General features: G+C 51.5%; 1 pseudogene; it reads right to left on the reverse strand.

Annotated features, from left to right (window-relative positions):
- Positions 1-281: 281 nt before the first annotated feature.
- LOC103247501 (lysophospholipid acyltransferase 7-like) lies at positions 282-18,862 on the reverse strand (annotated as a pseudogene).
- Between the last annotated feature and the right edge of the window lie 2,578 nt (positions 18,863-21,440).

Raw genomic sequence — 21,440 nt, forward strand, 5'->3', positions numbered from 1 at the left:
GCTTCCTTCCAAGTCTGCAATATGGGTGCAATGAGCTAAAAGTGGAGCGAAAGACACAAGGAAGAGGCTTCCCACTCCCAGGACCTGCCCCCAAGCTCTGACCCCACATTGTGGATGCAAAGAAAGGGAACTTGTCCAAAACCCACTGCCCAGGGACCCCTTCCATTCTGGGGAAGTGCAGTGCTCTCTGGATACCCAGAAGCTGGAGCAGGGGCCCATGAGACTCTTCTCTGGACAAAACTTTGATTTTGTAGGAGTGGAGGTGGTCCCTGGGCTGAGGGCAGGGAGGACACCCCCAGGCCTGCTTCAGTTGCAGGCAGAGTATTTAGCTGGGGAAAAGGAAATTCTCTCCAGGACCCTCTCCAAGGTAAGGACTCTTTCTGGGGAGGAGACAGCGGCCTGGTTCACGGAATTCCCGGGACCAGCTGGCAGAGGGCGCATCAGGGAGCTTACTCCTCCCGGAGCTTCTCCGGGGCAAGGCTGGTGGGCTGGGATGCTGCCTTCCGCCGGCTGGGGCTGTCCCCACCCAAAGCCAGCCCCAGCCCCAGGGCTGCCAGGGCCAGGAAGTGGATACAGAAGTAGATGGAGGCCCAGTACCAAAGTGTGTCGGCCAAGGACAGCAGCACGAAGCCCATGCACATGTAGTCATAGGCACGCATCTTCAGGAACCAGTGCACCCAGTCCCAGGCCTTCTGGCCCACTGGGCTTAGCTGCCCCCGCAAGGCTGACTCCAGCCGGCCCTCAGCAGCCAGGCACAGAGGGATGGTCAGGAAGCTCAGGTAGTAGCCCGGGTGGAGGCCCTACCAGTAGGCGCTCAGCAGCATGGTCCAGGCACTCCTGAGGAGGAGGCTGGGAGTCAGGACCTGTGAGTCCAGGTCCCCAGTGCCCACTGACTCCAGATCCAGGAGTCCGGGGCTCCAGCCTCTCCTCCCTCAGACCCAGGAGTCCAGGCCCCTAGCCCCTCCTCCCTCAGACCAGGAGTCCAGGCCCTACCCCTTCCTTCCTCAGACCCAGGAGTCCAGGCCCCTGCCCCTTCTCCCTCAGACCCAGGAGTCCAGACCCCACCTCCCTCTTCCCTCAGATCCAGGAGACCAGGCCCCAGGCCCTCCCTGCTCAGAACCATGCCCCTAGCTCCGGAAGGGGGAGGAGGCTATAGGTCTCCTTCAGGGATCCAGGAGCTCGCAGCCTCCCATACACACTCACAGTCCTATGAAGACCCTCTCCTCCTTTAAAGATTTAACATTTTTATGTTCCACTGCCCTTCCTCTCCCAGGACCAACAAGTCTAATTCTTCAGCCCAATGGGTTTTTGTTTTGTTTTGTTTTGTTTTTTTGAGACAGAGTCTCGCTCTGTCACCCAGGCTGGAGTGCAGTGGCCCGATCTCGGCTCACTGCAAGCTCTGCCTCCCAGGTTCAAGCGATTCTCATGCCTCAGCCTCCCAAGTAGCTGGGATTACAGGCAAGCACAACCAAACCCAGCTAATTTTTGTATTTTTTTGTTGTTGTTCAGACTGAGTCTCGCTCTGTCACCCAGGCTGGAGTACAGTGGCGCAATCTCGGCTCACTGCAACCTCCACCTCCTGGGTTCAAGTGATTCTCCTGCCTCAGCCTCCCGAGCAGCTGGGACTACGGGTGTGTGCCACCACACCAGGCTAATTTTTTTCCCCATGTTGGCCAGGATGGTCTCAATCTCTTGACCTTGTGATCCACCTGCCTCGGCCTCCCAAAGTGCTGGAATTACAGGCGTGAGCCACCGTGCCCGGCCATTTTTGTATTTTTAGTGGAGATGGGGTTTCACCACATTGGCCAGGATGGTCTTGATCTCCTCACCTTGTGATCCATCCGCCTTGGCCTCCCAAAGTGTGGGATTACAGGGGTGGGCCATTGCACCCAGCCTTTTTTTTTTTCCTTGTAGAGATGGAGTCTTGCTGTGTTGTCCAGGCTGGTCTCGAACTCCCAAGCTTAAGTGATCCTCTCACCTTGGCCTCCCAAAATACTGGAATTACATTGCACCTGGCCAAGTCCTGTTTTCTTGAGAAGGGAGGACCACTGGTTTTCTGGTTCTTCAAGAGTGTGGAGGCAGGGGGCAACGGCTGGCGCCTGTAATTGCAGCACTTTGGGAGGCTGAAGTGGGAGGGCTGCTTGACGCCAGGAGTTCAAGACCAGCCTGGGCAACATAGTGAAACTCCATCTCTATTTAAAAAAAGAAAAAAGGGCCAGGCGCGGTGGCTCACACCTGTAATCCCAGCTATCTGGGAGGCCGAGGTGGGCAGATCATGATGTCAGGAGATCGAGACTATCCTGGCTAACACGATGAAACCCCGTCTCTACTAAAAATACAAAAGATTAGCTGGGCATGGTAGTGTGTGCCTGTAATCCCAGCTACTCAGGAGGCTGAGGCAGGAGAATCACTTGAAACTGGGAGGTGGAGGTTGCAGTGAGCTGAGATCGCACCACTGCACTCCAACCTGGGTGACAGAGTGAGACTCAGTCTTAAAAAAAAAAAGGGCAGGAGTTCGATTCGAGACCAGCCTGGCCAACATGGTGAAATCCTGTCGCTACTAAGAATACAAAAATTAGCCTGATGTGGTGGCAGGCGCCTGTAATCTCTGCTACTTGGGAGCCTAAGGCAGAGGAGAATCACTTGAACCCGGGAGGCAGAGGTTGCAGTGAACTGAGATTGTGCCACTGCACACCAACCTGGGCAACGAGAGTGAAACTCCACCTCAAAAAAAAAAAAAAAAAAGAAAAGAAAAGAAACCAGGAGCCCCCAGCCTCCCATTCCTCTATACAGCCCAGGTCCCCTCTTCCTTCAGGAACTCAGGATTTTGGAAGCCTGTCCCCCTTCCTCCCTCAGGGCCCCAGGAGTCTCTACTCCTTTCTTTTTAGGGGCCCAGTTCATCCCCTCCCACCCAGAATCCCTCCCGTCCTTTCCCTCAGGACCCAGGATTCGGAGTCCCAGTCTCTTCTTCCTTCAGGGATTCAAGAATATAATTCCTGCCTCTTGAAGACTCAGAAATCTCCAGCCTCGGTCGCCTCCTCTTTTGGGACCCAGAGTTTTGGTCCCCTCTCCTCATATACCCGTAACTTTCATTCCCTAACCCTTGAAGACCTACAGAGTCAGCCTCTCACCCCACCTTTATCAACGACAGAGAAATCGCTGTCCATCTCACTCCCCATCTGTGTATCTATCAGTGAGCTTTGCCACAGACGGTGACCTGAGGGAGGTCTTTCCTGTCGTGGTCACTGACTTGTCCCTCAGACACATCTGAGTGCTAGAAGCACAAAAGTAACCCAATGATTAAAAAAAAAAAAAACCTCTGGCCGGTGCAGTGGCTCACACCTGTAATCCCAGCACTTTGGGAGGCCGAGGCAGGTGGATCACCCGAGGTCAGGAATTCAAGACCAGCCTGGTCAATATGGCAAAACCTGGTCTCTACTAAAAATACAAAGATTAGCCTGGCATGGTAGCACGTGCCTGTAATCTCAGGTACTAGGGGGGCTGAGGCAAGAGGATCGCTTGAATCCGGGAGGGGGAGGTTACAGTGAGCCGAGATCATGCCACTTCACTTCAGCTGTAAAATAAACAAAAAGGATGAATCCTGTGCATTTTAAGGTGTTTAGGAGCATCCCTGGCCTCTACCCATTACATCCCACTAGCACCTTGCAGTTAAAACAAAATGTCTCCAGGGATTGCCATGTGTCTCCTGGGGGTGCAGCAGCAGCACAACTGCCCCCAGTTGAGAAGCACTTGTGTAAACACTGGGGTGCTCTAGGCTTTGACCTGGCCTCAGCCCCAGAGCTTTAAGTATCATCTATATACCTGGCCAGATGCAGTGGCTCACACTTGTAATCCCAGCACTTTGGGAGGCTGAGATGGGAGGACTGCTTGGGGCAGGAGTTTGAGAACAGCCTGGTTAACACAGCAAGACCTCATCTCTCTATATTTTTTAAAAAGTAAAAAAAATAATAATAATAATTAAAAAATTTTGGCCAGGCATGATGATTCACGCCTGTAATCCCAGCACTTTGGGAGGCCGAGGCAGGTGGATCACTTGAGGCCAAGAGTTCGAGACTAGCCTGGCCAACATGGCGAAACCCTGCGTCTACTCTTGGCATGAGAATCACTTGAACCCAGGAGATGGAGGTTGCAGTGAGATGAGATCACACCACTGCACTTCACCCTGGGTGACAGAGCATCGAAAAAATAATAACAATAAATAATAATAATAAAAATTTGTAAAGGTATAATTTACACCTGATGCCACTCAAGCGTCCCCTTTTAAGAGCAACTTTTCCCTTAAGCGTCAGAATCACATAATTACCTGTCCAATAACCTCACTGGAAATCTAATAGTCACCTCAAAGTCAATCAGATTAAAACCCAAGCCCTGTTTCCTCATCCTTCTTACTCCCAAAACTTACTCCTGCTGGGTCTTCCCCTTCCACGTTTAATTTAATTTAATTGATTAATTAATTTTTGCTTTTTTACTTTTTTATTTTTTTGAGATAGAGTCTTTTCTGTTGCCCAGGCTGGAGTGCAGTGGCGCAATCTCGGCTCCCTGCAAGCTCCGCCTCCCGGGTTCATGCTGTTCTCCTGCCTCAGCCCCCCGAGTAGCTGGGACTACAGGCGCCCGCCACCACGTCCGGCTAATTTTTTGTATTTTTAGTAGAGACAGGGTTTCACCATGTTAGCCAGGATGGTCTTGATCTCCTGACCTTGTGATCCGCCCACCTCTGCCTCCCAAAGTGCTGGGATTACAGACGTGAGCCACCGTGCCCGGCCTGTTTTATTTTATTTTGAGATGAAGTTTTGCTCTGTTGCCCAGGTGACCTCGGCTCACTGCAACCTCTGCCTCTTGGGTTCAAGTGATTCTCTTGCCTCAGCCTCCCGAGTAACTGGGATTACAGGCACCTGCCACCAAGCCCGGCTAATTTTCTGTATTTTTAGTAGAGAAGGGGTTTCACCATATTGCCCAGGCTGGTCTTCACCATATTGCCCTGACCTCAAAGTGATCCACCTGCCTGGGCCTCCCAAACTGCTGGGATTACAGGTGTGAGCCACCGCACCTGGCTATGAGTTTCTACTTCTTTTTCTTTTTTTTCAGACGGAGTCTCGCTCTGTTGCCCAGGCTGGAGTGCAGTGGCGAGATTCCAGCTCCCTGCAACCTCCACCTCCTGGGTTCAAGCCATTCTCCTGCCTCAGCCTCCCGAGTAGCTGGGACTACAGGTGCACACCACCACGCCCAGGTAATTTTTTGTACTTTTAGTAGAGATGTGGTTGCACCATGTTAACAAAGATGGTCTCAATCTCCTGACCTCGTGATCCACCCGCCTCGGCTTCCCAAAGTGTTGAGATTACAGGCATGAACCACCACGCCCTGCCTTTTTCTTTTGAGACAAAGTCTCGCTCTGTCGCTCAGGGTGGAGTGCAGTGGCATGATCTCGGGTCATTGCAACCTCTGCCTCCTGGGTTCAAGCGATTCTCCTGCCTCAGCCTCCCAAGTAGCTGGGATTACAGGTGCGCACCACACGTCTGGCTAATTTTTGCATTTTTAGTAGAGACAGGGTTTCACCATGTTGGTTAGGCTGGTCTTGAACTCCTGACCTCATGATCCACCCACTTGAGCCTCCCAAAGTGCTGGGATTCCAGGCACGAGCTGCGGTGCCTGGCCTGAGTTTCTGCTTCTAAAGGCTGCACAGATAACAATATCAAGCACAGAGTCTCCACTCAAGAAATACTGGAAAAATGAAAAACAATAAAAACGAATACATAGCACGCACTTATCTGTCAGGCCTCACATTAAATACATTTCACATTTTATCACATTTAGTCCTTCTATCTACCTATGAAACCAGTAATAAATAGCATTAACTCCATTTAACACTTGAGGCAACTAAGAGGTCAACTAACTTCAAGGTTTCTCCATAACCTGGATGGCCAAGATTCCAGGAAGGCTGGCTGTTGAGTCCAGAGGACTCAGTACCTTGCTTCTGTCAAGTGAGGCTGACTTTACAGAAGTAGAAACTGAGGTCCAGAGAGGGGGAATGGTTTTACACCAGCATGCTGCCACTAATCAGAGGCAGGGCAAAACCAGGCTAAACAAACTACAACTCCCATGAGACTCCGGGGCAGAAGCCCAGCCAGGGAAGCTGCAGGCTACCCTGGGGCTTGCTGGGTGATGTAGTTCTGCAGTGTCACCTGAGGCTGGTGGGACTCACTCACCGCAGGACATAGGAACCGGCAGGTGCGCTCTTGTAGATATACTGCGCCAGCCACCACTACACCGTCATGTTCCAGTACCGCATGCCATCGCGCACCTGCACACAGAAATCTGTGCCGTAGCAGTCGATGTTGCGGATGGTCTCATAGTCATACTCCAGGGAAGCCACCTTCTCCGGACTGGGGGGTGGAGGATGAGGGTGGGGGACAGACATGTAGCTCAGCCAGGTCCCCTCCCGACGCCTGCTAGTGTCCCAGCCCTGGATGCTAAGGAAGGGATCCTGGCCAGGCAATGGCCCTCTGGCTGTCAGACTTGCTAGGGCAACAAGGGAGGGTGGCCCAGAGGGTGCCTGTAGGGGAGGACGATGGGTGGGTCGGGTGGTACAGTTCACTGACAATGGGCTTCTTCTTCTTTTGGTACCTAATGGGGCCTGCCACAGCCATGAAAAGCCTTGAAGGGCTATGGTTGCTAAGCTATGAGTCCTTTAAGCAACCAAGCTCAGTATATTCAGAGAAGCCTCCAAGGATGGTCCCTTCTAAATCGTCGGACACTGCAGTTGCTAGGGAAGTTGTGATTATCATCCCTCACAACAAGGTGCTTCATGGTTGCTAGGGAGATGTTCCAGGCACCAGTGGGGTCCCCATGATCTTTGTTGCTAAGGAAAAGGCATTCCTTAGCAACAAGGCCTAGGATGTTTAGAAAGGCTTTTAGAAAGGGGCTTTTTCCTGGTCGCAGTGATTGTTGGAGAAGTGTCACCTCTAACAATACAGTGGTTCCCTCGTCACTCGTGCCAACAGCCCCAGCAGTGGGAAACGTTGGCCCATATGAAGCCTTGGTGGCCTCTGATGATGGGAGGGGAGCCATCCTTTAGGGGTGGGGACCGAGCAGATTTAGAAAAACCTTCAATTCCTGCTTGGATTCACTGGGGGGACATCGTCTCTCTAGCAGCTGGAGGTCAGAGCATGGTTATTAGGACAGTGGTAATAAATTCACGTGGGGGTGTCACTACCCCCACAAAAGAATGGCAATTGATGACGACTAGGGGACAACCCTAGCAGGGAGCAGTTCATCATTTACATTGACAGGCTGTTCCCCCAGCTGCAGTCCAAGCCCCTGGGGGAAGGCTGACTGCACCTGCGAGGAACACAAGGGCAGTCTACTCCTGGTTGCCGGGGGTGCCATTTCCCCAGCAACACGGGGGCAATACTTCCTCAGCCACGAGAGAGTCCACAGCTATGGCTGTGCTACTTGCCTAGCAATACCGGTGCTGGGGGGTGGGGGATGGAGCCTCTCTGGCAACAAGGGTCAACCTATAGTTACCAGGGGGAGGTTTGACTTCCTTAGCAACAGTGTAACCGTAGTTGGTAGGAATGGCATGCCCTCTGCTGGGGAACAGCACTGGTCAGGGATTGGAAATTGCCATTTCCTTGCAAACAGAGGGCAGCTGAGGGCTGCTATGTGAGGATATCCCACGGGATGGAGCAGTGCTAGCTCCTAGCAACAAAGGTGCAGTGCAGGGGGAGCCATATCTGCAGCAACAGAGCAAAACTTCTGGCAAAAAGGAGGTGAACTACTGTTGCTAGGGATCCTGCTTCCCTAGCAAATGGCAGTGTTCCGTTGCTAGGGAACCGTTTCCCTAGCAACAGAGGGTGACCCACCACTACCAAAGGATGGCATCCCCAGCAAGCAGGAACAACCTGGTTCTGGGGGGTGACACTTCCGTGGCCACAGAGGGGTGGCACAGGGTTGCTAAGTTACCACCTTTTCCTAGCGACAGGGGGCAGTTCACCATACTGCGGGGTGACAAGCGCTAGCAACAAGGGGCATCTGTCAGTACCAGCGGTCTTTTCCCTACCGATAGGGGCTGGCAGGCCGTGGTTGCCAAAGGGGCGACACTCAGCTAACAAAAAGATGGTGGCCCTGGCCCCTTGCTCCCCACTCTCCTCCCTGCTAGGGGCAGAGCCAGCCCTTGGAGGTGGGGGCTGCTGGGTCTTGGGAAGCCTCCCTCGCGCCGCCTGACCTGCTGGAGGGTGGACATTGGAGGGTGGGGCCGCCCCTGGCCCGGGCTTTGGTGGCCACGGGGTAGGCCCCGAAGCCGTCAGCAATCCAGGCCACGTAGAAGCGCATGCGGAAGGCGAAGAAGACGGGCATCATGTAGAAGAGGCGGGCGGCCAGCGGGCGGGCAGCGGGCCGGCGTAGAAGGCGTCCTCGCGCACGGCCTCCAGCGGGAAGAGGTGGGAGGAGAGCAGGAACAGCAGGCCGAAGAGCGGGGCCGGCCAGGCTCGGCGCAGCAGGGGCCGCAGGCTGGGCATGGCCCCCGGGAAGGGCTGCTCCAGTCAGTCCAGGTAGGTGCGGTAGCGGAAGAACAAGCCTGTGGGGCAGGGAGGGAGGGCCGCCGTCAGACAGGCAGGTGGGCAGAGCTCAAGTCTGCAGGAGGAGGAGAGGGAGCTTGGAGGGAAGAGGGGAAGAGGGAGAGAGAGGGGCAGAGACTGGGCGCCGGGGAGACCACAAGGGTAGGGACAGAGACCCAGGGAAATGGGGATAAGGAAGGAGAGACGGGGGGGTGGGGGGGGGACAAGAAACTCAGAGAGATAGAGACAGTGACAGAAAATTAGAAAGAGGGGCCGGCGCGGTGGCTCACACCTGGAATCCCAGCACTTTGGGAGGCCTAGCTGGGAGGACTGCTTGAGCCCAAGAGTTCGAGACCAGCCTGGGCAAAACGGCAAGACCCCATCACTACAAAAAAAAATTAGCCAGGTGTGGTGGAGGGCACCTGTAATCCCAGCTACTGGGAGGGCTGAGGTGGGAGGATCGTTTGAGCCCAGGCTGCAGTGAGCAGTGACTGTGCTACTGCGTTGCAGCCAGGGAGGGAAGGAAGGAAGGAAGGAGGGAAGGAGGGAAGGAGGGAGGGAGGGAGGAAGGAAAGAAACTAGGAGATAGCTGTGGAACTTTAGCTACAACATGATGGTGATCTGGCCTAGGGAGGAAGCAGTGTGATTCACAGAAGGGACCCGGGTTAAAATTTTTGTATGTTCACAAAAGACCATATGTTTAGGTCAATGTAGCATGGGAAGTTAAAAATAAAAATAAAAAAAGAAATTAAAAAAAAAAAAACAAATTAAAATAAATAAGACCACATGTGTGATTCCATTTATAAGTACAATGTCCGGAACAGGCAAATCTTTACAAATAGAAAGTCAATTACTGGTTTCCAGGGATGGATGGAGGTTTGGGGGATGATGGATATGGGGTTTCTTTGCAGGGTATGAAATTGTTCTGAAAATAACTACACAGTGGTCATGTTTGCACAACTCTGTGGATATACTAAAAATCAGGGAGTTGTATGTTGGTTTTTCTTTTCTTTTCTTTTTTTTTTTTCAGGAAATCAAAGCCAAGAGTTGTATGTTTTAAGTGGATGAATATGTGAATTAGAGTTCCCTAAAGCTGTTATTGGAAAAAAAAACTTTGATGAGGTAAACATTAATGAAAAATCTTTTTTTTTAAATTTCACACACATATATATACACATGCACACACACACACACACACACACATATATATATATATATATGTACACACACACATTTTTTTGAGACGGAGTCTCGCTCTGTCATCCAGGCTGGAGTGCAGTGGTGCAATATTGGCTCACTGCAAGCTCTGCCTCCCAGGTTCACGCCATTCTCCTGCCTCAGCCTCCTGGGTAGCTGGGACTACAGGTGCCCGCTACCACGCCCAGCTAATTTTTTGTATTTTTAGTAGAGACAGGATTTCACTGTGTTAGCCAGGATGGTCTCGATCTCCTGACCTTGTAATCCACCAACCTCGGCCTCCCAAAGTGCTGGGATTACAGACCACCACGCCTGGCCGACATACATATATATTTTTTGAGACGGAGTCTTGCTCTGTTGTCCAGGCTGGAGTGCAGTGGTGCAATCTCGGCTCACTGCAACCTCCACCTCTGGGGTTCAAGCGATTCTCCCATCTCAGCCTCCCAAGTAGCTGGGATTACAGGGGCACACCACCATGCCCGGCTAATTTCTGTATTTTTAGTAGAGACGGGGTTTCACCATGTTAGCTAGGCTGGTCTCAAACTCCTGACCTCAGGAGATCTGCCCGTCTTGGCCTCCCAAAGTGCTGGGATTACAGGCGTGAGTCACTGCGCCCAGCCCTTTTAATTTTATATTTATTTATTTTTTAAAATAAAGGGACGGGATCTTGCTACATTGGCCAAGTGGATCTTGAACTCTTGGCCTCAAGCAATCCTCTGGCCTCAGCCTCCCACAGTGCTGAGATTATAGGCGTCCGTCCCCACGCCCAGATGAAAAATATTTCCTTAAACTGAAAGTGGACCCTAAGCTGTGAATATTTGTTATCTGCGCAGCAAAAACCTCAGGTTAACATAGATCTTTACCTCCTTTCTCTCTTCTCTGTGCTCCCGATAAGCTACAGGAGAAGAGAAGAGCAAGGAATCACTTAGGCTGAGAACAGCCAGCTTCTACCCCGAAGCAGCTCTGGTCCAGCGGAGGCGTGAGACGTAGACCCAGACACATGCTCACCCTCACAGCAGCAGATGCTAGGATGGAGGTTGCCCTGGGCAGGGCAGGAACACAGAACAGGCACTCAGGGCGGCGGAGAGACAGAGCTGTTGGGCAGGCCCACTCACCTGTCATGATTCCCACATAGCAGTAACTGTAGCTGAGCGTCTCCATCAAGGAGGGCACGTCAGGCAGCAGCCTCAGGGTGGGCCCCTTGTTGAAACCCGAGGTCATTTCCTTCCTCTGGGCCAGGTGCAGGTCCTGGACTTCACTGGCCAGACTCACCAGCTGGGCGGAAGGGGGTGAGCAAGGGGCCAGGTCAGACTTTGGGCCCTTCCCCACACCCATCTCCCTTGTGCTGCTGCCCTCTGCAGCCAAGGGGTGCTGCATGCTCGCAGCTCTGCATATCTAGGTTGTGTGTAAGGCCTGTAGCTGGGCAGTGTTCCCCAGGGATCAGTCCCAGGCCCTCCTCCCCGCCTTCCCTGTTCTGTCCTTACCTGCTCTCAGGCAGTCACAGTGGTTTCGATACTATCCACACACTGATGATGCTCAAACGCTACCCCAGCCCCAGACCTATCCATCAAGTGGCTTATTGGCATTTAGACTCGGATGTCTCCAGGCACCCCCAAAACGCGCTGGAAACAGAAGACGATGTTACCCGCCCCACAAAGTAGATCCTCTTCTAGTGTCTCCCCTCAAACAATAGGCCACCAAATTGTTCAAGCCCAAAACCTCCCTCACTTCCTCACTCCCCAAATCCAATCTCTTTTTTTTTTTTTGAGACAAGTTTTGCTCTGTCACCCAGGCTGGAGTAGAGTGGCACGATGTCGGCTCACTGCAACCTCCGCCTCCTGGGGACTCAAGCAATTCTCATGCCTCAGCTGGCCAGGCTGGTCTCGAACTTCTGGCCTCAAGTAATCTGCCTGCCTTGAAATCCCTTAAGTTTGACTCTGTTGCCTCTTTTCATCTCCACTACTGAGCTGAATATGTTGTACTCTCCACCCTTTCCCACCAGTCCCAAGGTCCACCCTATATCAATAGATCTCGTTCTTCCAGCTTGTGGCTGGGTTGTCCATAGAAATCCCTGGCTGGAGTCGGACAAAGCCAGGAGAGGGAGGGCAGGGCTTTTATTCCCTTGTGAGATGGCCTTGGGCTGGCCATCACCCTTGATAGATCATTTCAAGGTGGGTAACTCTACTCACCCTTTAAAAAAAATAATGTTGCCCCGGCGTGGTGGCTCGCGCCTGTAATCCCAGCACTTTGGGAGGTGGGCGGATCACCTGAGGTTGGGAGTTTGAGACCAGCCTGACCAACAAGGAGAAACCCCGTCTCTACTAAAAATACAAAAAATTAGCCGGGCATGGTGATGCATGCCTGTAATTCCAGCTACTCAGGAAGCCGAGGCAGAATTGCTTGAAGCCAGGAGGTGGAGGTTGTGGTGAGCCAAGATCGTGCTATTGCACTCCAGCCTGGGCAACAAGAGCGAAACTCCATGTCGAAAAAAAAAAAAAATAGGGCCTGGTGTGATGTGGTGGCTCACGCCTGTAATCCCAGCACTTTGGTTGGCCTAGGCAGGCAGATCACTTGATGTCAGGGGTTTGAGACCAGCCCAACCAAGATAGTGAGACCCTATCTCTACTAAAAATATAAAAATTAGCCAGGTGTAATGGTGGGCGCCTGTAGTCCCAGCTACTCGAGAGGCTGAAGCGGGAGAATCGCTGGAACCTGGGAGGCAGAGGTTGCAGTGACATCACACCACTGCACTCCAGCCTAGGTGACAAAGCAAGATTCTGTCTTAAAAAAAAAAAAAAAAATTTTTTTTTTTTGTAGAGACAGTCTCACTATATTGCCCAGGCTGGTCTTAAACTCCTGGCCTCCAGCAATCCTCCCACTATGACCTCCCAAAGCGCTGGGATTATACAAGTATGAGTCACTGCACCAGCCCTACACAACCCTTTTTCCATTGAGGTACCACAACCTGACCCACTTCCCCTGGGCCTTGAGTTGGGAACGGCTCCTGCTGCTGGTCTGGGGTTCAGGCACCACCCCTTTTTTTTTGAGGCAGTCTTGCTCTGTCACCCAGGATGGAGTGTAGTGGCACTATCTTGGCTCACTGCAAGCTCCGCCTCCCGGGTTCACCCATTCTGCTGCCTCAGCCTCCCCAGTAGCTGGGATTACAGGCGCCCGCCACCACGCCCGGCTAACTTTTTGTATTTTTAGTAGAGACGTTTCACCATGTTAGCCAGGATGGTCTCGATCTCCCAACCTCGTGATCCGCCCACCTCGGCCTCCCAAAGTGCTGGGATTACAGGCGTGAGCCACCCCACCCAGCCGGCACCATCCCTTTTCGCTCCTCTACATCCTGCCCACACGGTGGCCACTCCTTCAATCATCCTAAATGCGCATTTCCTGCTGCAGCTCAGACCTACCCACAGCCAACAGCCTATATCAAGGCACCACAGTCTGTCGCCTGGACTTGGATAAAGGGATCCTTTTTATTTGGATCCCTTTATATAGGATAAAGGAGGATCCCTTTATCCGAGTCCATTCCATCTTGCCCTGTTCCACTTCAATTCTCCTTCAGCATCCAGAATGAGTATTTTTTTATTTTTATTTTTTGAGACGGAGTCTCGCCTGGGGAGGCCCAGACGGGAGTGCGATGGTGGGATCTTGGCTCACTGCAACCTCCACCTTCCAGGTTCAAGCAATTCTCCTGCCTTAACCTCCCAAGTAGCTGGGATTACAGGTGTGAGCCACCACACTGGCTCATTTTTGTATTTTTAGTAGAGATGGAGTTTTACCATGTTGGCCAGACTGGTCTCAAACTCCTGACCTCAGGTAATCCACCCGCATCAGCCTCCCAAAGTGCTGGGATTAAAGGCGTGAGCCACCGCACCTGGCCTAGAACGAGTATTTCTATTTATTTATTTTTGAGACGGAGTTTTGCTCTTGTCGCCCAGGCTGGAGTGCAATGGCGCAATCTCAGCTCACCACAACCTCTGCCTCCTGGGTTCAAGCAATTCTCCTGCCTCAGCTTCCCGAGTAGCTGGGATTACAGGCGTGTGCCACCACGCCCGGCTAATTTTTTGTATTTTTAGTAGAGACAGGGTTTCTCCATTTTGGTCAGGCTGGTCTCAAACTCCCCACCTCAGGTGATCCGCCTGCCTCAGCCTCCCAAAGTGCTGGGATTACAGGCGTAAGCCACAGTGCCCGGCCAGAACAAGTATTTTTAAACATTAGAAACTGGTCACATTGCCTCTTCTGGCAGCAAACCAAAAATCCCCTCTTCCAGCAGATCTCAGTCCTCCATGGGAAGAAGTCCAAAGTCCTCACGGTCGCCAGCCAGACCTAGCATGGTGTCAGCCCTGCTGCCCATTCCCTTTTGCTCTTCCCAGAAAGCGGATGTGGCTGGTGCAGCAGGTGAACCCATCCTGCTCCCCTCCACACACGTCATCCCTACGGCCTGAAATGCTCCTCCTCTAACTCCTCTCTCATCCAACCTACTCCTGCCACTGCTGAGCTCCCGTGGGGCACGCTGAATGCTGTGGAGGCCGCTCCCTACCTAGCATGACCGCTGTGTTCACAGATAAGCCTCCAGTAGGAAACTGTGACTCTGGGTCTGGGGTGGGCCCTGGGAGTCTGTTTTCACCCATCTTCCCAGGTGACCAGGAGCCAGACCTGGATGCCCTAGTTTTGTGCCCTTCAACAAGTACCTTCTCCCCAGAGCTGGTTTTTCTCCTTTGCAAAATAGCTAGCTACAGAGATTCAAGGACAGCATGTTGGTAAACCACCCAACTGGGCCTCTGGCTCACAGCAAGCACCCAATGGCACCTACTGTTACCCCACATGGGTTATTTCCTCACCCCAGGAGGAGCTGGGAGGTGAAGACCTGCCCAACAGCATGTGAATGGGGAACCCTATGCCCAGGGCAGCAGTGTGGTGGCGGCCCACCTCCAGGGTGTGCAGGAGGTAAAATCCGGGAGCGGCTGGAGGGGGAGGTAAAGTGGGGAGGTGAAGGGGCCACAGGGAGGCTGCAGGGGAGTGGCAAGCCCCGAGTCTGATCTTCAGCATCAGTAGCAGCTGGACGGCGTTGGTGAAGGGCGTGGGAGTGGGCAGGCCCAGCAGGCTGAGGGCTCGGAAGAACAGGAGATAGGAGAAGGTCCAGGCCAGAGCCAGGGCGTGGCAGGAGCTGGGCAAAAGCAGGAGGTGCATTGTGTTGGGCACAGAAGTCTCAGCCTTGGCCACCCACTCCCCGAGTCCAGCCACCAGTCCTCCCGCAACTCTCCCCATTCATTCAGAGACAAAAACACAGAAGGGCAGAGAGAGAGGACTGGAGGGTGGATGTAGGGATGGAATGAGTATGATTGAAATGGGGAGAAGAGGCTCAGCCACACAGAAACACACAGCAACAGAGAAGAATGAGGTTCAGAGAAGCTTCAGGTGAAGACCCTGCAATCCTCCGCTTTTTCTTTATTTCCAAGGTCAAGGGCTCAAGAAGAGTGGGGTGGATATGAATGAATATGAACAGTGGCAGGGCCAGCAGACACACCACCCACGTATCTCCATGACATGGGTGTAGTGGACTGGGACAAACACACAGGGACCAGATGCAGAAGGCGGGGGAGGAAGAAAAGCAGATGAAGAGGCTGGATACGGTGGCTCACGCCCGTAATTCCAGCACTTTGGGAGGCTGAGGCAGGCAGATCACAAGGTCAGGAGTTCGAAACCAGCCTGACCAACATGGAGAAACCCCATCTCTACTAAAAATACAAAATTAGCCAGGCATGGTGGTACATGCCTGTAATCCCAGCTACTCGGGAGGCTGGGGCAAGAGAATCGCTTGAACCCGGGAGGTGGAGGTTGCAGTGAGCTGAGATCGCACCATTGAACTCCAGCCTGGGCAATAAGAGCGAAACTCCATCTCAAAAAAGAAAGAAAGAAAAAAAACCATGAAACAGAGAAAGGAGCTGATCAACAAGAGACAGCCAGACAGCCAGAGATGAGGCTGAAGCTGAGAAAGACTCAAAGAGGAAACAGGTTACTTCCTCCTCTGCCCTCCTCTCCCTCTCCTCCCTTCACCAAATTCTCACCAGGGCTGGGCCTGAGTGAGGACCTAGGTCCCAAGGATGATGATCAGAGAATGCAAAGTGTGGGGGCCACAGGTGAACAGGGTGAGCCCCAGGCCCACAGCAGCTGCCTCCCATCTCTTCAGCCCAGGACCTGCAGGGGGAAGGGACAGCATAAGCCTGGAACCTTCCAGAGGGTCTCCCCCTTTATTTTCCACTGCGGAGGGAGCCTGACTCACCGGCTTTCTTAAAGAGGAAGCCGATGGGGATGGAGATAAGAAGAACCACTAGATACGTCCATTCTTCAGGCGACATGGTCTGGGGGAGGGGCAGAGATTCACAGTGAGAACCCAGGAATCCAGGCCCCCTGCCTCCTCCCTCTTCGAGGATCCAGGAACCCAGCCCTCTAGACCCCAGTTTTTGAGGATGATGGAGTCCGAGACTCAGCTCCTTTCCTTTGAGAACCTAGGAACCCGGACTCCAACCCCTTCCTCCTTGGAGACAGGAATCCACCCCCAGCCCCTCTCCTATGAGCGCACAGGCCTCCAGCTCTTCTCTCCTTTGAGAACCCAGGAAAGCGTGGGGATCTCCCAGCACCCCGGCGCCTCCTTTGCGAAGGCAGAAATCAAAGTTACTCCCCGCACCCATACTGGGGACCCAGATTTGAAGACGCCCCTCTTTTAAAAACCCAGAAACAGCACCCCTCCCAGACCCTTCCTCTTCCACAGCCCAGGAATCTAGACCTCTGAGACCCCTCTTCCAGCGAGGATCCAGGAACCCAGATCCCCTCTTTGGATCCCCCATCCCCCGGCCCTTGTGAAACCAGATATCCGGACCCCCCAGCCCTTCTCCTTCGCGAGCACCCAGAGGAGCCCAGGCCTCCAGCCTCCACCTCCTTCGGTGCTCCAGACCCCTCTCCTACGGAGAACCCGGGGATCGGACACCCTTCCCTCCCCAGGCCCAGGCCCAGCCCCAACCCGTCCCGCGCACCGCGTGGGTCAGATCCAATCCCCGGCAGATCCACAGGCGGTTGCGCCAGCCCGGAGCTCTAACGCGCCTCGGGGCCGCCCCGCACCCACCAGCCTGCAGAGACACTGCCGCCGTGTAACCCCTCGCCTTGCCACTGGGCGCCGCCACCCCGGCCCACCTGAGCTGCTCGCCGGGCAGGAGGCGGCCGATTAGTCCCAGCCCGCGGGCAGCTGCAGCTCCGGCCATGCCTCCCCAGCCCAGCGCGCCCCCGCGCCGACTGCTCCTTCTGGGCGCCCGCTGGGCCGCGCGGATCGGGGCGGGGATGAGACCATGGTCAGGGTCCCGGGCGGGCAGGGAAGGAGCCCCAGAGCAGGCGACCGGAGCTCGAGTCAGCAACGGGCCAGGAGATCAAGACCATCCTGGCCTATATGTTGAAATCCCGTCTCTACTACAAATACAAAAATTAGCTGGGCTTGGTGGCACGTGCCTATAATCGAGCTACTCAGGAGGCTGAGGCAGGAGAATCACTTGAACCTGGAGACGGAGGTTACAGTGAGCCAAGATGACTCCACTGCAATCCAGCCTGGCAACAAAGTGAGACTCTATCTCAAAAAAAATAAAAAAGGAGAATGTAGAAATGATGCTGGGGAAGTAAATACGTTTCATCTCACAAACACAAACAATCCATGAATTGTGATGCCTGGGACTCAGGTTGCGAAGCCTTTAAGGCCATATTGCGGTTCAACTGTAAAGTCCTCAAGATCAACTGGTAATTTCTGCCATGGACGCAGGAAGGGACAATGGGGATGACACATGCAGTATAGTAGTCATGGGGAAAAAAACAAGAATTAAGAATGATGAACGTTTACTTTTAGGGTGAAAGATGCAGTGCTGATTCCTTTTATTTGTTTTTATTTTTTATTTTTTTGGGTCAGGGTCTCACTCTATTGCCCAGGCTGGAGTGCAATGGCGTGATCTTGGCTCACTGAAGCTTCTGCCTCCCAGGTTCAAGCCATTCTCCTGCCTCAGCCTCCCAAGTAGCTGGGATTACAAGTGTGCACAACCACACCCAGATAATTTTTGTATTTTTACTAGAGACAATATTTTACCATGTTAGTCAAGCTGGCCTCAAACTCCTGGCCTCAGGTGATCCACCTGCCTCTGCCTCCCAAAGTGCTGGGATTACAGGCGTGAGCCACCATGCCCAGCCTGATTCCTTTTAAATTTTGCTCCATAAAGAACAAATAAATAATATTCTGATATCATAACTCAAGAGTTCAGAACTGTAACTGAGAGTAATCAATGACTTCTCTGTGCTCCACATCTAAGGTAATGATGTAATGCTGAGATCTCAGTTCTTGAAACAGTCACATGCAATTTGAGAACGCTGATCTGAGTTCATATTTAACTTCAGTTCTCTTAATAAAAAGGTATTCAGAAGTTCTCATTAACTGGCTGATGAAAATGTTCATGGTTCTCTGTGCCAATTTAAACAATAAATATTTATTTTTACTGAGTCCAAATTGCAAAAGAAAGAAAAAAATGCAGTGCGCGGGGACCCAGCTCGGCGCAGAACGCGCTGGCCATTGGGCGACTTGGTAGCGGCCCCGGGCCCTGGCCACCCTCCTCAACGCTGCATCCCTGAAAGGTTATAATGAGGAGGAAAGACTGTTTTCCTGCTCAGCGGATTTGTCCTCCCTCTCTCCTTACTGGTTAGGAGGTAGAACACGAGCCCAGATCCGGGGCAGCAGTTCACACTCCATTACAAAACTCTACACAGCTTCCGAGCTAGCAACAGCACACATTGGGGGAACGTTGGAGGGACTTTCTTCTCCTTTTGTGGGTGGTAATGTTAGTCGTTGTGGAGAGAGAGAGAAGGGTGAATAAAAAGTGTAACTATTTGGTAGGTTGAAAAACCTGTTTGGGATTTTCATTAATAAAAAGTTGAACCCTCATTCTTGTTTGTGAGTTTAGATTTAAGTTTAGCCCTTTCAAAGTCAATGGAAACAGTTTTCCTGTTAGGTAAGAAAGCTGAAAATAGTGAGACACTTCTGTCTGGACGAAACAAAAATGATCTCTGCAAAGGCAAGATTGCCAGTGCATCCCCATATATTTGAGAGTTTTTTCCTTTTTTAGAAATGTAGTGGTCTCTGAACCTATGCACAATGATGCTGAAGTATATTTAATAGAAGTGGAAGGTGAGAAAAAGTGAATTGCAAAAAGAAGAATGTGATTTTGCTTTCATTTTTTTACACCCATGAAAAGCATTCTGTAGATTTGATGCTTTTTCAAGTAGGCAGGTATCGTTTCTAAACTATATTTTAATCAGGGAGTCTGTTAGAGACCAAAGTCTTGGCTAAAATCTCTTTGGAAACACACACAAAAGAACGCTTAGTTCTGTGCTGCCTTCAAGAGTCCCAGAACTTCTGCAGGAATGGGTATGAATTCCTTCAAAAAGAACTTGTGCTCCATTTCAGGTAAACGAAGCTGCACTGTCTTATCAGTCTGAAAAATATTTCTGGCCGAGCACGGTGGCTCTAGCCTGTAATCCCAGCACTTTGGGAAGCTGAGGTGGGCGGATCATGAGGTCAGGAAATCAAGACCATCTTGAGTAACACGGTGAAACCCCGTCTCTACTAAAAAATGAAGAAGAAGAAAAGAAGAAGGAGAAGGAGAAGGAGGAGACCCAGGGGGCGGAGCTTGCAGTGAGCGGAGTTTGCGCCACTGCACTCCAGCCTGGATGAGAGAGAGTCTGTCTCAAAAACAAAAAAAAAAAAAAAAAAAAAAAGAAAAGAAAAGAAAAGAAGGAAAACTGCTAAAATGGCTGTATATTAGGATATCTTGTTTTAAAAGGATTTGCTGGATGTATGAAACTTTTAAGAAATGAAATGCTACTGTTGCTTATGGATATATGGACTATCATTCTCTGGGGTTTTCTACATGCCGCTCTATTTCTCATCAGAAATTCAGACTCTAAGCCCTTAGTGTGGCAAACACGTGTTTGTTATGTGATGGTAAACATTCATCTCACTAAGTTGGTAAAGGTGGTACATTCATACCTAACTTGTTACACCATCCAAGTGATTGTTTGATGAATGGGTTTTCTATTTTATGTTACTTCAGGCAGACTCCGGAGGTCTTAATTGCATCTGACACAAGTACAGCATGTTAAAGAAGAAAAAAAACAAACTTCACCTTATTAGTCCTGCATTAGATCAAAAGCTGTTTATTGGCTACCTGGTGTATGCCAGAACTGTACAACATAGGTGTCCTGGTAATAAATGTAGTTGCCATCCGGGCATGGTAGCTCACACCTGTAATCCCAGCATTTTAGGAGACTGAGGCGAGCAAATCCGCTGAGGCCAGTCCATGTCATCACCAGCCCCAGGTATGCCTGACCATTGAGGTCCAGGAAGTTAACTGTCTCCTGGACACTGGTGTGGCCTTCTCAGTCTTACTCTCCTGTTCTGGACAACTGTCCTCCAGATCTGTCGCTATCCAAGGGGTCATAGGACAGGCAGTCACTAGATACTTCTCCCAGCCACTAAGTTGTGACTGGGGAACTTTACTCTTTTCACACACCTTTCTAATTATGCCTGAAAGACCCACTCGTTTGTGAGAGAGAGACATCCTAGCAAAAGCAGGAGCCACGATACACTAGAATTAGAATGAAAAAGGATAAATATATATACAAACTCTAAGTATGTTTACCTAGACCTCCATGCCCCCACAGCAATATGGAGAGAAAGGGAATTCCTAACTTCCGAGGGAACACCTATCAAACATCAGGAAGCCATTAGGCCCCAAAATTCTCCTTACCTCTGAGCCTACATCCTCCGATCCCTGCCTAAAGATAATTTTATAGGGAAGGGGATTTGCTTGTGTCTCTCTAAGTGACAATCAGATGCCTATGTGGGTGCCCACCAAGCATCTGAAGATCTATCGTGAACCACAGCATCTAGTGGACCCACCTGTACAGTGCGAATTGAAGGTTTGAAAAGCCTCCATTTGCTTTCTCTATACCTTCTGTTAATCAGAAAAGGTCTGTTTCTCATTATCAGTGGCCTCCCGGCTACAACGACAAAAGTTTTTGCTTCTGTTTCAGTAGACTTACTAAAGTAGGGGTGAGGGTATGCTTTTGCTTTTGCAGGAGATGAACAAACCATGTGGACGCCCTCAAGATGTGTATGACCATTGAATGGGAGACTGGAGGGACACATGGATCCCAACCATGGACCGGATTTCCCCAATATGAGCCATGAAACAATTGAATCTGAATGTGAAGATGGAATGAGGACCGACTGGAGTCATGATGATTAATGGACCAATGCTTTCTGACTCAGCTCCTCTCTGCCTTGAATACAAGAAATGCCGATAGTTAGGCAGGAATATCATCACCCCTATACAGCACGAAGAAGTTACAGAAGATGGACCTTCATCCTTCTGCAACGCCTAGGATTAAGGGTCCTCTTGTAAAAGGGAAAGGGGAGATTTATAGGAAGCATTCAAACCAGAGCGACTCCAGTTTGGATAAGGGCTAAGAAAAATAAAGCTGGATCACCAACCATCAATTAAGGGCTGCAAAAACCTGCAATCACCTTGCTCAATTAAAGGTGGCCACCTTTTATGCTGGTAATGATAGCTAGTA

Source organism: Chlorocebus sabaeus, chromosome 6 (assembly GCF_047675955.1).
Source record: "Chlorocebus sabaeus isolate Y175 chromosome 6, mChlSab1.0.hap1, whole genome shotgun sequence".
NCBI classification, from domain to species: Eukaryota; Metazoa; Chordata; class Mammalia; order Primates; family Cercopithecidae; genus Chlorocebus; species Chlorocebus sabaeus.